This window comes from Euphorbia lathyris, chromosome 10 (assembly GCF_963576675.1).
Source record: "Euphorbia lathyris chromosome 10, ddEupLath1.1, whole genome shotgun sequence".
Taxonomy (NCBI): domain Eukaryota; kingdom Viridiplantae; phylum Streptophyta; class Magnoliopsida; order Malpighiales; family Euphorbiaceae; genus Euphorbia; species Euphorbia lathyris.
In genome coordinates this window covers 5,063,648-5,077,880 of record NC_088919.1, presented here as the reverse complement: position 1 = coordinate 5,077,880, position 14,233 = coordinate 5,063,648, and the positions used below count along the sequence as shown (strand labels likewise).

General features: G+C 35.6%; 1 non-coding gene across 1 annotated transcript; it reads right to left on the bottom strand.

Moving 5' to 3' along the window:
* Nucleotides 1–11,885: 11,885 nt before the first annotated feature.
* On the bottom strand, nt 11,886–11,992 carry LOC136210274 (small nucleolar RNA R71). Its single transcript, XR_010677979.1, has one exon. It is a non-coding gene; the product is annotated as a small nucleolar RNA R71 (small nucleolar RNA).
* Between the last annotated feature and the right edge of the window lie 2,241 nt (nt 11,993–14,233).

The window sequence follows — 14,233 nt, the reverse complement described above, 5'->3', positions numbered from 1 at the left end:
GATATAGTAATTCACCTTGTAAGTGGTGTCGAAGGCAACAGCATCCCCATACTTTTGATACCAATTAAAACAACGAGAAGGTGCCCAAAAAAAAATGCTCTAGCCTATTGTGTTCATCGACTGTATACTCATATTAAAACTTCGAGTCCTCATTCTTTGCAAGCTTACAATACTCAAGAAGATCCACAACATCATTATCTCCAAGAGTTTTGCGTATCTTTTGAAAAAAGTTATATACGTCTTTTTGAAGAAATGGAAGATCCCCATGATGCAAATTTTTTTCAAGCTCCATTACCCTCATTATTTGCCTAACAGAAAGGCCAGCTTCTTTATACAAAAGAATCTTTTGCTCATCTTCTTTAGATATAGTGCGATATGACGGAAGAAAGCGAACTTGGTCATGCAGTAGCAATCTGTGATTGTGTTGTGTGACAAACTGTGTTACATGCCATTGTTCAGGAAAAATCTCAAAAGATTTCTTCAATATAATGCGCATTAGTGCCTTACATCCACACCTTGAAGACTCTCTATTTCGTTGATCTTTTAATGGGTTAACAGATTTTTTGTCTGGAAATCCTTCACGATGACAAAAGAAGTCTCTTCTAATCATAATCCCATCTCTTTTTGTAAACCTACCTTTCCGAATTGAAAAACCATTTGTTTTGGCGTAATTTTCATAAAAAGCATAAGCCCCATGTTCATTCTCAAAGCACTGCCCAACAAATGGTTCAAATAAGTTCTCCACGCTACTCTGACTTTCACAATTTGTAACTACATCTTCTGTCGGAAGCTCATTGAGGTCAAAACATAACCTATAATAAAAAAAATAGTAATTTTACTAATAAAAATAATATATATACTCATCAAAGTATAGGCATGAGAAAATTATAAAAATAGTTCATAAAAAATTATAAAAATAACTAAATATGTTACGTACCTTTTGCTAATATTACTGGAAGAAACAAATGGTTCAGATAAAATGTTCAAGTCTCTATCCATCTAATGCTAATTGTAAAGTGGAAATTAGAGTTATTTTGGATAAACAGTTTACAAACTAATGAAAAGAGGAGAAGAAGAAACATGGGTTAAGAAGTGGAAGGGTTAAACTCAATATTTATAACCCAAAAAAAATAATGATGCAAAAACATGTTCACCGCCAAAAAGGATTAAAAGTCAATATTAAAACTCAATTTTGAAGGTTCACACCGCCAAAAACAAAAACAGTAATAATTGTTATCTTTTTCAAAGCAAATAATTAATATCTCTTGGTATCTCATTTTTTCCTTTTTCAATGCCATAATTATTAATATTTTTAGATAAACATGTGCCTTATGGCACAGGTTAGATTAAACGTTATTAAATAGTTGTTTGAAAACTAAATTTTGAATACTACTCATCATTAGTATTAATAACTTTACACTTTCTAATAGCATGACTACTAAATTTCAATTAACGGCTTAAAATGATCATTGATGGTCTTTATTTTGAGGTCGTTAACCGTCATTTTAATATATTAATGGAAGGTTAGTGGTCATAATGTTAAAAAGTAAAAAATTGATTTTATGTTACATTTTGAAATTTAGTGATCATAATATTAATTGAGCTAAGAGCATCTCCAGTGGATTATACTATTAATCACTCAATAGTTAGGACACATCATCAATGTGTGACCAATTTAATAAACTCTCATACTACTGAAATATCTCATCCAATGGATAATACTACAACCACTCAATAATATAGGACCTACTAATTAATTTAATAATCTATTATAACTTTTTAATAAAAAAAATATATTACTAAATTCAAAAGCTGCCAAGGCAGCTTTTGAGTTGCTCATATGGCTTGTTACATACCAAGTGGTATGAGCATAGGAAGAGTTTATTAAACTCTCCCTAATGGATCATACTACTTTTGGGGGGTTAATGACCTCGCATTGTAGATGCTCTAGAATTTAATGATAATGAATGTAATTTATTCGCCAATCTTAATATGGTAGTTCATGAGATTATAAATAAAAATGTTAGTAAATTCTATATGGATATAGGATCATAGATCTTTGACCTTCACTTTCGCACTTCCAAATTTTTTACAATATTAGAAGATTTAAGAAGCGTTAAATGTGAAAACGAAAAAAACTAAAAAATGTTAGGAATTTGTACACAATAATCACAACAGAATTGCTATAACTTATAAAAAAATAATTATCTTATCTAGAACTTGACTCATCCTTATTAGGGGCTAATCATTTAATACAATATTCATATTCAAATCCAATTTAAGGGATGAATAAGCAAGATGGTCAAAGTCTTAAAGTACTCTTCTTGTGCATTCGAAGCAACTGCCCTTCTTATTTTTTTAGAACAACGCAAATTCAATTCTCTTGTGAACTAATTATGTTATATCCAAATTTTGTATAGGACTTCGGTGTTGGCAAAATAGATGGCACTGATGCCAATAAAATATCAGTGAAGCTCACTCACTAATCAAAATTTTCTAATGTTTAATCATCTGAAATTATCATATTGGGGAATCAATATTTTGTAATTAATCATGTGTAAAATTTATGGCTTGGACAAAGCTTAATCGGCATAAATGAACAACAATGAGAGGACAAAATATAAGGGAAATATTTAGAAATGAAATTTTATAAAGAAAACAAATAGTCATACTAATCCTTTGAGTTAAGAAATAGGTCTCCAATAATTCTGTAAATATCAATAGCAAATGCAAACACGTAGACACTCAAGAAAACAAACCCGGAGAGTCATGTAGAAAATGAAAGTAAAGAGTAAAAAGAATGAAAGTATAAAGTGTTGCTATCATTTCTCAAAACCATTATATACACCATTTTACAATAAAAGAATCAACCTTCAGTTATTACTGATATACATCCCTCTTGGACACCACGGTAATAAAGGATTGAATTGTTTTGATATTGAAGCAATTGACTTACAAATTATTGAATCACAGAATCAACTTAAAGAGATTTTTCTTTTTTCTTTTAAATAGAAGAGGTCATTTTTCTGAGGAGGATATGTAAATCAAGTCTAAGTCACAAATGGACCCTAAATGGGGCAACTTATGACAACATTGAAATATGCCCATATGTTATTCTTAATAAAAAGCATTAGAAAGATTTTTTCAATTAACAGATCACATACTGTTGGAACTTCTCTTCCCCATAAATGATAAGTTGTGCAATGGATAGAAATGCAATATGAAGAATTGGTCCACTCAATAGAAGGAAAATGCTTCCTAGAATTTGCACTTGTCAAATTCAATTTTGACTATATGAGCATAGCAAGCATAAAGATACTTCAAAAAGCAATGCAAATTAGAAAATAAAGAGAACTAGGAAAAAGAAATTGAACCCAATTAAATCAAACTTCCATGAATGAAGACCTAGCTTTCATATGTCATCATATTGCGTGAAAGGTAACCTTATAGTTGGTTTTCTAATTTATAGCTCATCTTTATTTTTCTTTATTAACTCGCTAAAAGGAAGATAACTCAATAATCAAATTTCACCAAAGAAAACAACCCTCAGTGATCCATGTGTTTCCATTGATCACGATCTTTTTAGGACTCGCTCCTTGCTTCATCCTTATAGGGTACGTGACTTTACATCATAGGGAACACATATATGTACTCACAACGTGGATAGTGGGATCCCCTAGTCCATTATATTATTTAAGCAAGAGGTATTTGAAATTCTTTTTGCATCAGCCTGGTTAATACATCTACGTAGAGTGGTGAGTTATGTTCGTTACTTTAGGGATCATATAACCGATGACAATGTTAACCATGGTGCTCTAGAGTAATTGACATATTAGGTTGCATATTTCCTCATTGTCTAGATGAGTTTCGTTAATTCTAGGCCTTAGAGCTGACTACTGCTCCTTGGGCTACCATCGATCCTTAAAATCTTGGTCTCGAAGCTTTTCATCGAACCTCATTTTGGCATCGGTAGCAAAATTCGACCGAATTCGGCCTACAGTTATGAGATTTTGATTCATCGGAGTAATCTATACGTCGTTTTTAACATGGCCTTCTTGGGGAAAGGGAGTATGAATCCTCAGATCTTCCTCTATGACGATCTCTAGGAGGTATCCTATAATGATGACATTTTTAGTGATAGAGGATATGTTCCCTTCCTCTACATCTACCCTTTGTTCCTTTATACTAAGAATTGATACGTCTGAAATTTACCTATTTTCGTATGCATTTTCACGTTTATATTCATGCATTTAACTTACTTTATTAAATGTTCTGGAAATATTTCACGTGGTTGTTTATGATTTGAGCAGAGATAGGTTAAATACAAATGACAACTCACGTTTAAGGAATATCAGCAGGAAACGAACAAAAGACGGACAAAAAAGAGCAAAAAAAGAGAATAGTACATGTCACGTTCGTGACCCATATGTCATGTTCATGACAAGTGAAATTCCATACCCAATGACAAAAGTCACTGGCACGTTCATGACTCTACTGTCACATTTGTGACAGTCATTTTTGCCAATCAAGACTGCTTTTTGTTGAAACACCTTTCCACGTGATTTTGACTTGACAAAATTATTTAAGTTAATCCATGATTAAGGAACAATTAAATTTAAGTGCTTTGATTTAATTGTACTAATATGTTTGTTCAATGTTAAGTATAAATATAAATGAAAATAGAAATAAGAAGTAAGACAGGACAAAGTCAGCATGAGAACGTAGCACAAGCTGAGTGGAGTGTAACTCAGCATGATAGAAGATAAGTCATCTTCAGAACAGAAGCTTAAAGATCAAGCTAAACAACGAAGCTGAGTGGAACAGAACTCAGTATCAAAAGTAAAAAAGTCTTCTTAAGAATCATATCTTGCAGAACGAAGCTGACCATAGAGGCTGAGTAAAAGAGAACTAAGTATCAAAATTGGCAACAATCAAAGACAACGACTATCAAAGTCAAGCTGAGTAATCAGGACAGCGCGGATGATCCGTTTACTATAAGATAAGATCCGACAACTGTCTGCACCAATTCAGAAGCCTTGGAATTACGCAAAAGCCAAGTTCGAGATGCATGGGTCAACTGTTCGTTAGCTAAAAGACAAACTGGCACAAGAAAATGAAACCTGCGAGAAGAAGACAAACCTGACGCCTGCGGAATGCAGACGACGGGATTGGCCTGCAAATCTGAAGCTGACCAGAGCCTTGTCTCAAAAAGGAGCCGTTTGGATCAACGGACAAATCCAAGATTCAAATCATTTCTACTTCAGACCTCAACTATAAAAGGACATGATCATTCTTGGATCATTAGCCGAATACAATAAAAAAGAGCATACATACAAAGCACACAAAAACCAAAAGAGATCTTACACCAAACTTCTATTCTTGCGTAAAAGCTAGATTGATTTTCTGTAATCATCTAAAGTGTTCTTCATCCGAAAAGAACAATTTATTTCAATTGTAAAATTGAGAGTGTTGTGCTGAGTACTTTGTGTTAAGTGCTCAGTGGTAGAGAAATCTAGGTGTTCGGTTATAGCACTTAGTAGGAGTTGAGTAGACGAATAGAGGACAATACTCTTGCATATTCAACTGCCTTGTAAACGGTTTGTGCTCTACCTTTAAAGAGCTCAGTATTGGATTTAAAAAGCCTGGAGGGATTCTGGGGACTGGACGTAGACGGAGAGGCCGAAGCAGGATAAGTCGTACTGAGTAATCTCTAACTCTCTTTCAATATATATATATATATATATATCTGTATGTGTTGCTTGTCATATTTACTCGATCGGCATATAAATTGTTTAAACTGACACTGAGTAAATAGGACTGCTGAGTTGGAAGTTGACCACAAAATGTCAATTCCCAACTCATATATAAAATAGCTCTAGTCAACTTCTGACTAAAGCTGTCTTACGCTACAATCGGCCATGCTGACCAAAGCTGAGTTAACAAACTCAAGAAATTATATTAAGTCAGCTCAATTAAAAAGGAAAAAGTTATATTAGTTCCTAACCCCCCCTTGGAACTAATCACACGGGACCAACAAGTGGTATCAGAGCCAAAAAGCTCACTACTCAAAGATATAACTATCTTGATCTGATCCCGATAAATGGCTGAGAACAACACTCGTTTCCTTCCAGGGAGCCAAACAACACAGATACTCCCTGAGGGATTATCAATTAGTCGGCCTCTCCTATTCTTTGGATCTAATTATATGTTCTGGAAGAATAGGATGAAGAACTTTATTCAAACCACAAACATGAGTGCATGGCTTGCAATAGTTCAAGGCCCATATATGCCTTATAAAACTGTTGACAATGAGAAAATTGTCAAGAGTGAAACTGAGTGGTCAGAAGATGACCTTAAGAAACTACAAAATAATGCTTCGGCTATCAATATGCTTCACTGTGCGCTGGACGCTGTAGAATACAATAAGATTTCAGGTTGCGAGTCAGCACAGGAGATTTGGAGAAAGCTTGAAGTAACCTATGAAGGTACAAGCAAGGTCAAGGAATCAAAGGTGAACCAACATATGAGATTATACGAGCTGTTCGAGATGAACGACAATAAGGACATCTCTGGAATGAACGCTAGATTCACCAACATCATAAATGAGCTAAAGAGACTCGGCAAGAACTTCACTGAAGAAGAGCAGGTGAAGAAAATCTTGAGAAGCTTACCCAAGAGCTGGCAAGCTAAGAAAACTGCCGTGGAGGAAGCTCAAGACTTGACCACATATAAATACAACGAGCTGATCGGATCTCTGATGACCCATGAGATCTCTATGAAAAATTTTGAAGCAAAAGAAAAGTCAAAAGACAATAAAAAAAAATCACTTGTCATGAAAGCTGACTCAATCGAAGCCGACTCATCGGATGATGAGGAAATGGCAATGTTCACAAGGAAGATGAAGAAGCTGTTCAGAAAGAATGAAAAGAACAGCAAGAGGCCATTCAGAAGAGGCGACAGGTACAAAGCTGAGTCCAGTGACAAATACAAAAAGGACAGCTCCAAGTCTGTCACATGCTTTGAGTGCCATCAAACTGGGCACATTAAGTCAAGCTGCCCTAATCTGAAGAATGAAAAGAAGGGAAGCAAAAAGGCAATGGTGGCCACATGGAGTGACAACGATGAGTCAACATCATTTGAAGCTGATGCCACCGAGTCAGCAAACATATGCTTCATGGCCGATGATGTTGCTGACCACACTCGATCTGAGCAAGCTGACCTCTCTGAAGAATCTAAACAGGAGGAGCACTCAAATGAGGTAACATCCTTACATTTGCTTATAAATGAAATGATTAATGCCCTGAGTGATTTATATACACTGACTAAAAAGTGTAACAAGAAAATAAAGGCACTCAGCAAGCGATGTGACGAGATCGAAGAGGTCAAACTTAGTGACCTTCGATATCTTCTTCAAGACAACTCAACTTTGCATAGCAACATAGAAATTATGCACAAGTTTGTCTCGGAGGTCCAATCAGATTCAAAGAAACTGAGAAAGGACGTCACAAACCTACAGAACCAAATAAAAGGTTCAAACAAATCCCATGCTGAGTACTTAGGTACTGGTCAGCGTAGACAGTTCACTCAGTGTGACTGTTGTGGGAAAAAGGGACACACAACAGATGTGTGTTGGTATAACAAGCGGATTGTCCAATGTGACTTCTGCGGAAAGAAAGGACATACCACTAAGGTATGTTGGCATGCTCAGCACAATGGTGCTGACCAAAAACAAAGTCACCCTAAAAGGGTAACTAATTGTGACTTCTGTGGTAAACAAGGCCGCACCATAAAAGTATGCCGTCACAAATTAAAACATGACTTTGCACCTGTCTATACTAACAAACGAGGACCCAAAAAGAATTGGGTACCTAAAGATGAATGATTCAAAATGCATGTGAGCCTGAGGTGCGTGGAGAAGTCAAAACTCTGGTATATTGACAGCTCATGCTCGAGGCATATGACTGGTGATGAAACTCAGTTCATCACTCTTGAGCTTAAACGAGGTGGAAACGTAAGCTTTGGAGACAATAAGAAGGGTAAGATAGTAGGATCAGGTACTATCGGAGGTAACCCCACCATTGAGTCAGTCTCCTTAGTTAAGGGTCTCAAATATAACCTATTGAGCATAGCTCAGCTTTGTGATAGCGATAGACAGGTTATATTTGATGCTACTCAGTGTCGAATACTCGAGGGAAAAATAAATAATTTGATTTTAACTGCCCCTTGTGTTGACAACGTATATATGTTGAGTTTAGAAAAACAGTTTTCCAAAAATATATGCTTAGTATCTAAAGAGGATAACTCCTGGCTATGGCATAGGATACTTGGTCATGTAAGCATGGACCTCCTTGCCAAATTAGCTAGAAAGCAACTAGTTGAGGGACTGCCCAAACTCAAATTTGAAAAAGATCAATTGTGCAATGCTTGTCAGCAAGGTAAACAAACGAAAAAGTCTTTTCAAAGTAAAAATATTGTCTCAACCAAGCGACCATTGGAATTACTACACTTGGACCTTTTCGGACCTGTCCAGCCACTCAGCTTGGGCGGTAAGAAATTCTCCTTAGTCATTGTAGACGATTTCTCTCGGTATACTTGGATCATCTTGCTGAGTAGCAAGGATGAAACTTTTGAGATGTTCACAATATTGATTAAGAAGCTTGAAAATGACAAAGACCTAAAAGTAGCTCACATTAGAAGTGACAATGGCGGAGAATTAAAAAACCAATAGTTTGATGAATTCTACGAAGTCAGTGGCATTGACCATAACTTTTCTGCTCCTAGGACACCTCAACAAAATGGGGTTGTTGAAAGGAAGAACAGAACAATAGTTGAAATTGCTAGGACAATGTTGAGCGAAAATAGGCTTCCAAAGTATTTATGGGGTGAAGTTGTCCATACAGCATGCTACATACTGAATAGGGCTTTAGTTAGACCTATACTCAAGAAAACCCCTTATGAACTTTGGAAAGGACGAAAGCCCAACATTGGCTACTTTCGTGCTTTTGGGTGTAAGTGTTTTATACTCAATACAAAAGATAACCTTGCTAAATTTGATGCTAAAGCTGACGAAGCGATCTTTTTAGGGTACTCAACTAACAGTAAAGCATATAGGGTGTATAATAAACGAACTCAAGTTGTAGAAGAGTCTGTCCATATAGAGTTCGATGAAACTGACCCTACAGGAAAGATAACTCAGCCCGTCGAAGATGAACCAAGCTCAGCTTCCGCTGACCAAACAAGAGCCACTGAGTCATCAGTACAAGGGCTGACCAAAGGTAAAAACGAAACCGAAATTACCTTTGCTGACCAATCTACTCCTGCAGATATTGTAGAAACACTTATTCCAGACAACTCAACATTACCCAAAGAAATTAAAATTCCAAGAGGACATTCAGAGAAGTCCATTCTTGATGCCGCTGACAACATGCTGATGACAAGAGATCAGCTTAGAAAGTATCTAGGCAATGTTGCATTCGTCTCAGTGCAGGAGCCAAAGAACTTCTCAGAAGCTGAGCACGACGAACATTGGATCAATGCATGCAAGAGGAGCTTGATCAATTCAAAAGAAATAAGGTATGGGATTTAGTACCAAAACCTAGGAATCAAAAGACCATAGGAACTAAATGGGTCTTTAGAAATAAACTAGATGAGCAAGGCAATTGTTAAGCCCAAAATATACCTAATATATCATCAATAATTACATCAATATTGCTACGAATTTGTGCTACTTATACCTGTTCAGAATGCTTTTACTCTCGAATATGTTTCTTTCTTGCAAGGTACGTAAATATTCGGTAAAATCCAAATAGGAACGAAAAGAGCTCAAAAACAGAATGAAAACCTTACAAAAGGAGTTAAAAACGACGAAGATTAAATTACACCAAAACAAGAACAAAGACGAGGTCAGAAACAGAAGAAATGTCAAATTCTCGGTTGAGGAAACAAATTCTCGGTAGAGAATTTTATGAAAGCCGCGACCGAGAATCCACAATTCTCGGTCGCGACACGCGTTCTTCAGCAGCTCCTTCCCTTCGTCCGAAGACCAAATAAATGCTCCCCCATTCTCGGCCGAGAATTGCCATTCTCGGTAAGTGCAGAAATTCTGCCAAGTACAATGAACACATGTTAAAATCCAAGAAACGCGTTCGTTCGGGTGGATAAAGACGTTCTTTCACAATGGACACGATCCTTCACAATGGACACGACACTTCAAACACGACTCTTCAACATCTATAAATAAAGAGTTGATGGAGAGTTGAAAATATATAGAAGAAAGAGATTAGTATAGAACTTATGCAGAAATTCCGAGTCAAGTGATTCAGAATTTAGATTTCATTTCTGTTCAAAGCAATATGGTGTACACACATTGTTTACTCAATAATAACAAACACAGTAGCGTTTAGACATTGTTCAAATTTAGTTTACATTTTGGTAGTAGATAGACCAGTCTCTATTCCGAAGATTCAGCGAGAAGATTGAGTAGAGAATCCGCACCTGAGCCTAACAAACTCTAACGAAACCCAAGGAAAGGATTGACAACCCGTTCACTTGCAAGTCGTCGAATGTTTTCATGCTCCTTGTTCTCTGTAAACTTGTATTAATTTATATTTCATCTAATAAAGTCTGTTCTATTCGATAGATTTTTATGCAACACTTTGGTAAAGGATCCGAAGTGGATTGCTATTATTTTCATTAAAACGTAGTTTAATTCAAAATCTTTACAAGGAAACTTGGTTGAACAACTTAGACAAATTTCTATCTCGAAAGAGTTTTAATTTGGTTAAGGTAGCGATCTAACCCGACCGTAGGAGGATTGACTACAGTTCAAAGCCTAAAAATTAAAGGTTCCGTCATTTATTTCATCGTTATAATTTATACAAAGTTTAAAGTTGTTTTCTTGCTTAATGCAAACGAATATATTTGTTTACTTTTCTAAAAAGTACTAAACGTTCCTGTCTTGCAAATTCACTCCTAATCAGAAGTATTTTCTAACATCTTCATACTCTAATCTAATTCTCATTCTAGCAATTTCAAAACCAAATCCGATTTAACGATTTTCCTTATTATAAATTTTAAAAGTATATTTAACCAATTCAAAATAAGTTTTTGTTAAAAAACATTCCCTGTGGGATCGATATCTTTTATTACTACAAGCGTATACCGTGCACTTGCGGAAATCGCTCAACAAGTTTTTGGCGCCGTTGCCGGGGAACGCCAAATTTTTTGACAAAAATTTAGATTTTTCGTATTTCATTTCGAATCTAGGTTTATTTATACTTATTCAAACTTTTATATTTTATTTATTTCAAATTACTAACATATTTATTTTTCAAATTCTGTTTTGAAGGTAGTTTCGGTTCGTGCGAAATTTCAGGTTCATGCGCAGTTCTCGAAGTTCAGGCACGTCACCAGATCCTATTGACCCAGAAATTGAAAGAACTCTTAAAAAGAACAAGAAAGAAAAGAAAAAGAAAAATAAAACTCCAATAAAAACTAGAATTACCGAGCCAGAAGTTATGGCCACACTCATGGATTACGCTAGGCCAGGAGTGGCCGGTGTAACAAACAGTATAGTTAGACCCCAAATTAATGCAAATCAATTTGAGATTAAGCCAGCATTGCTTAATATGTTACAAAATAATGTAACATTTTACGGGTTACCTAACGAAAATCTTAACACTCATTTGACAAATTTCTTAGAAATTTGTGACACTTTTAAAATACCGAATGTGACTGCGGAAGCAATCAATCTTCGTCTTTTTCCTTTTACTTTGAAGGATCGAGCCAAAGAGTGGTTGACTTCTATGCCAGCCGCAACATTTGAGACTTGGGAGCAATTAGCCCAAGCATTTTTATCAAAAAAATTTCCTTTAGCAAAAACCGCAAGAGTCATTAAAGAGTTAACATCTTTTTCTCAAAATGATAGTGAAACTCTTTATGAGGCTTGGGAACGTTTTAAAGAACTCCAACGTTTATGCCCACACCACCAATTGCCCGCTGAACTTTTAATGCAAACATTTTATAATGGACTAAATCCTACAACTAGAGGTTCATTGGATGCTATGTCTGGAGGGTTATTCATGAAGAAAATATCTGCCCAAGCAATAGAACTTTTGGAGGAAATGGCAATCAACAGCAGTATGTGGCCCACGGAGCGTGGACACGTACCAATAGCGAAACCATCATCCTCAACTACGTCATCAGTTAAAGGTATAGTGAATCTTGATCCAGTTGCGATGTTGCAAGCCCAATTTTCTGCCATATCGCACAAAATTGATAGGTTTATGACACCGTGTGATCCTAATGGTAAGCCAATCCAAACGGATATGGATTATGAAGGTATGAGCGAAATTGAACAGGTAAATTTTGTCCAAGGGCAAAATCAAACTAATAACCCTTACTCCAATACATATAATCCTGGATGGAGAAATCATCCTAACTTTAACTGGAGAGATAATAATAACAATGCTAATACTAATCAAAATCGTACCACTAATTATCAAAATCAATCAAGAGATACGATTAGCACTTTATTTCTAAAATCGACAAATTTATTGATGCTATGAGCGGAAAAATAAGTAATCACGACGATGGTTTTAAACGGATCGAGAATAAATTCGATCAGCTTATTAAAAACCAATCATCTAGCATCCATAATTTGGAGGTTCAAATTGGACAACTCGCTAAATCAATTCCATCCCGCAAAGAGGGAAGTCTTCCAAGCCATATGGAAGAAAATCCGAAAGAGCATGTTAAGGCTATCACTCTTCATTCAGGGAAAAATTACTTAGGTCCAGAAATGCCCGGAAATTCAACTTTACCTGGAACTGATTTACCAAAGTCCAAAGAAGATACATTAAATCAAAAAGATGCACAAATTGACTCCAGTACAAAAACTTTTGTACCCAAACCACCTTTTCCACACAAAGTCCGCAATAAAGACTATGACAAACAACTTTTAACATTTTTAGACAAACTTAAAAATTTGCATATTAATTTGACGTTTATGGATGCAATTACGCAAATTCCCAATTATGGTAAATTCCTCAAAGATTTAATTTCAAAGAAAATCAGTTGGGAAGGAATTTCATCCATTTCACTAACTGAAGATTGCAGTTCAATTGTGTCAAGTAATTTGCCCACCAAACTCAAAGATCCCGAATGTTTTACCATTCCGTGTAAATTGGGAGATATTGAATTCCCAAGTTGTCTTTGTGATTTAGGAGCAAGCATAAACTTGATGTCATTATCTATTTTTAATAAGTTAGGCTTAGAAGAAGATATCAAACGTATCAATATGGTTTTACAATTAGCGGATCAAACCACTAAAAGACCATATGGTATAATTGAGGATGTTTTAGTTAAAGTTGACAAATTTATTTTTCCTACCGATTTCGTTATATTAGATTTTGCATAAGACGTAAATTGTTCGCCAATCTTTGGTAGACCGTTCATGAACACGGGACGTGCTCTAGTTGATGTGTCGGAAGGGAAAGTAGTTTTAAGAATAGGAGACGATAAGATTGAGTTTGATATGAACCAAGCAATGAAATATCCTATGGAGGATTTTGCTTGTATGAAACTTGATTTAATTGAAGAATGTGTAAATGACATTGTTCAAAAAGAAGAAATAATAGAACCTATAATGAGTGAGGAACTAAAAGATAAGGACCCAGAGCCTTTGATTCATGAAGATGGACCAGTTCCGCCTTCAATTTTAGTTCCACCTAAATTAGAACTTAAAGAATTACCAAGTCATTTGAGGTACGCTTTCTTAGGCGAAGGCGATTCTCTACCTATAATTATCTCTAACAAATTAACACAAGTTCAAGAAGAGAAATTGAAAGAAGTTGTTAGAAATAGGATAGGAAGTATGGGTTGGCAAATTTCAGACTTAAAAGGTATTAATCCGAGCATCGTAATGCACAGAATTCACTTAGAAGAAGATAAGCCACCTAAAGCGGATAGGCAAAGACGCCTAAATCCGAATATGAAAGAAGTAGTCAAAAATGAGATTACTAAACTTCTAGACAATGGAATCATTTATCCTATTTCGGATAGTGAATGGGTTAGTCCAATCCATTGTGTACCTAAAAAGGGAGGTATAACAGTTGTAAGGAATGACGAAGGTGAATTAATACCTACACGAACCACCACTGGTTGGAGGGTTTGTATAGATTATAGGAACCTTAATAAAGCAACTAGAAAAGATCATTTTCCTCTACCTTTCATT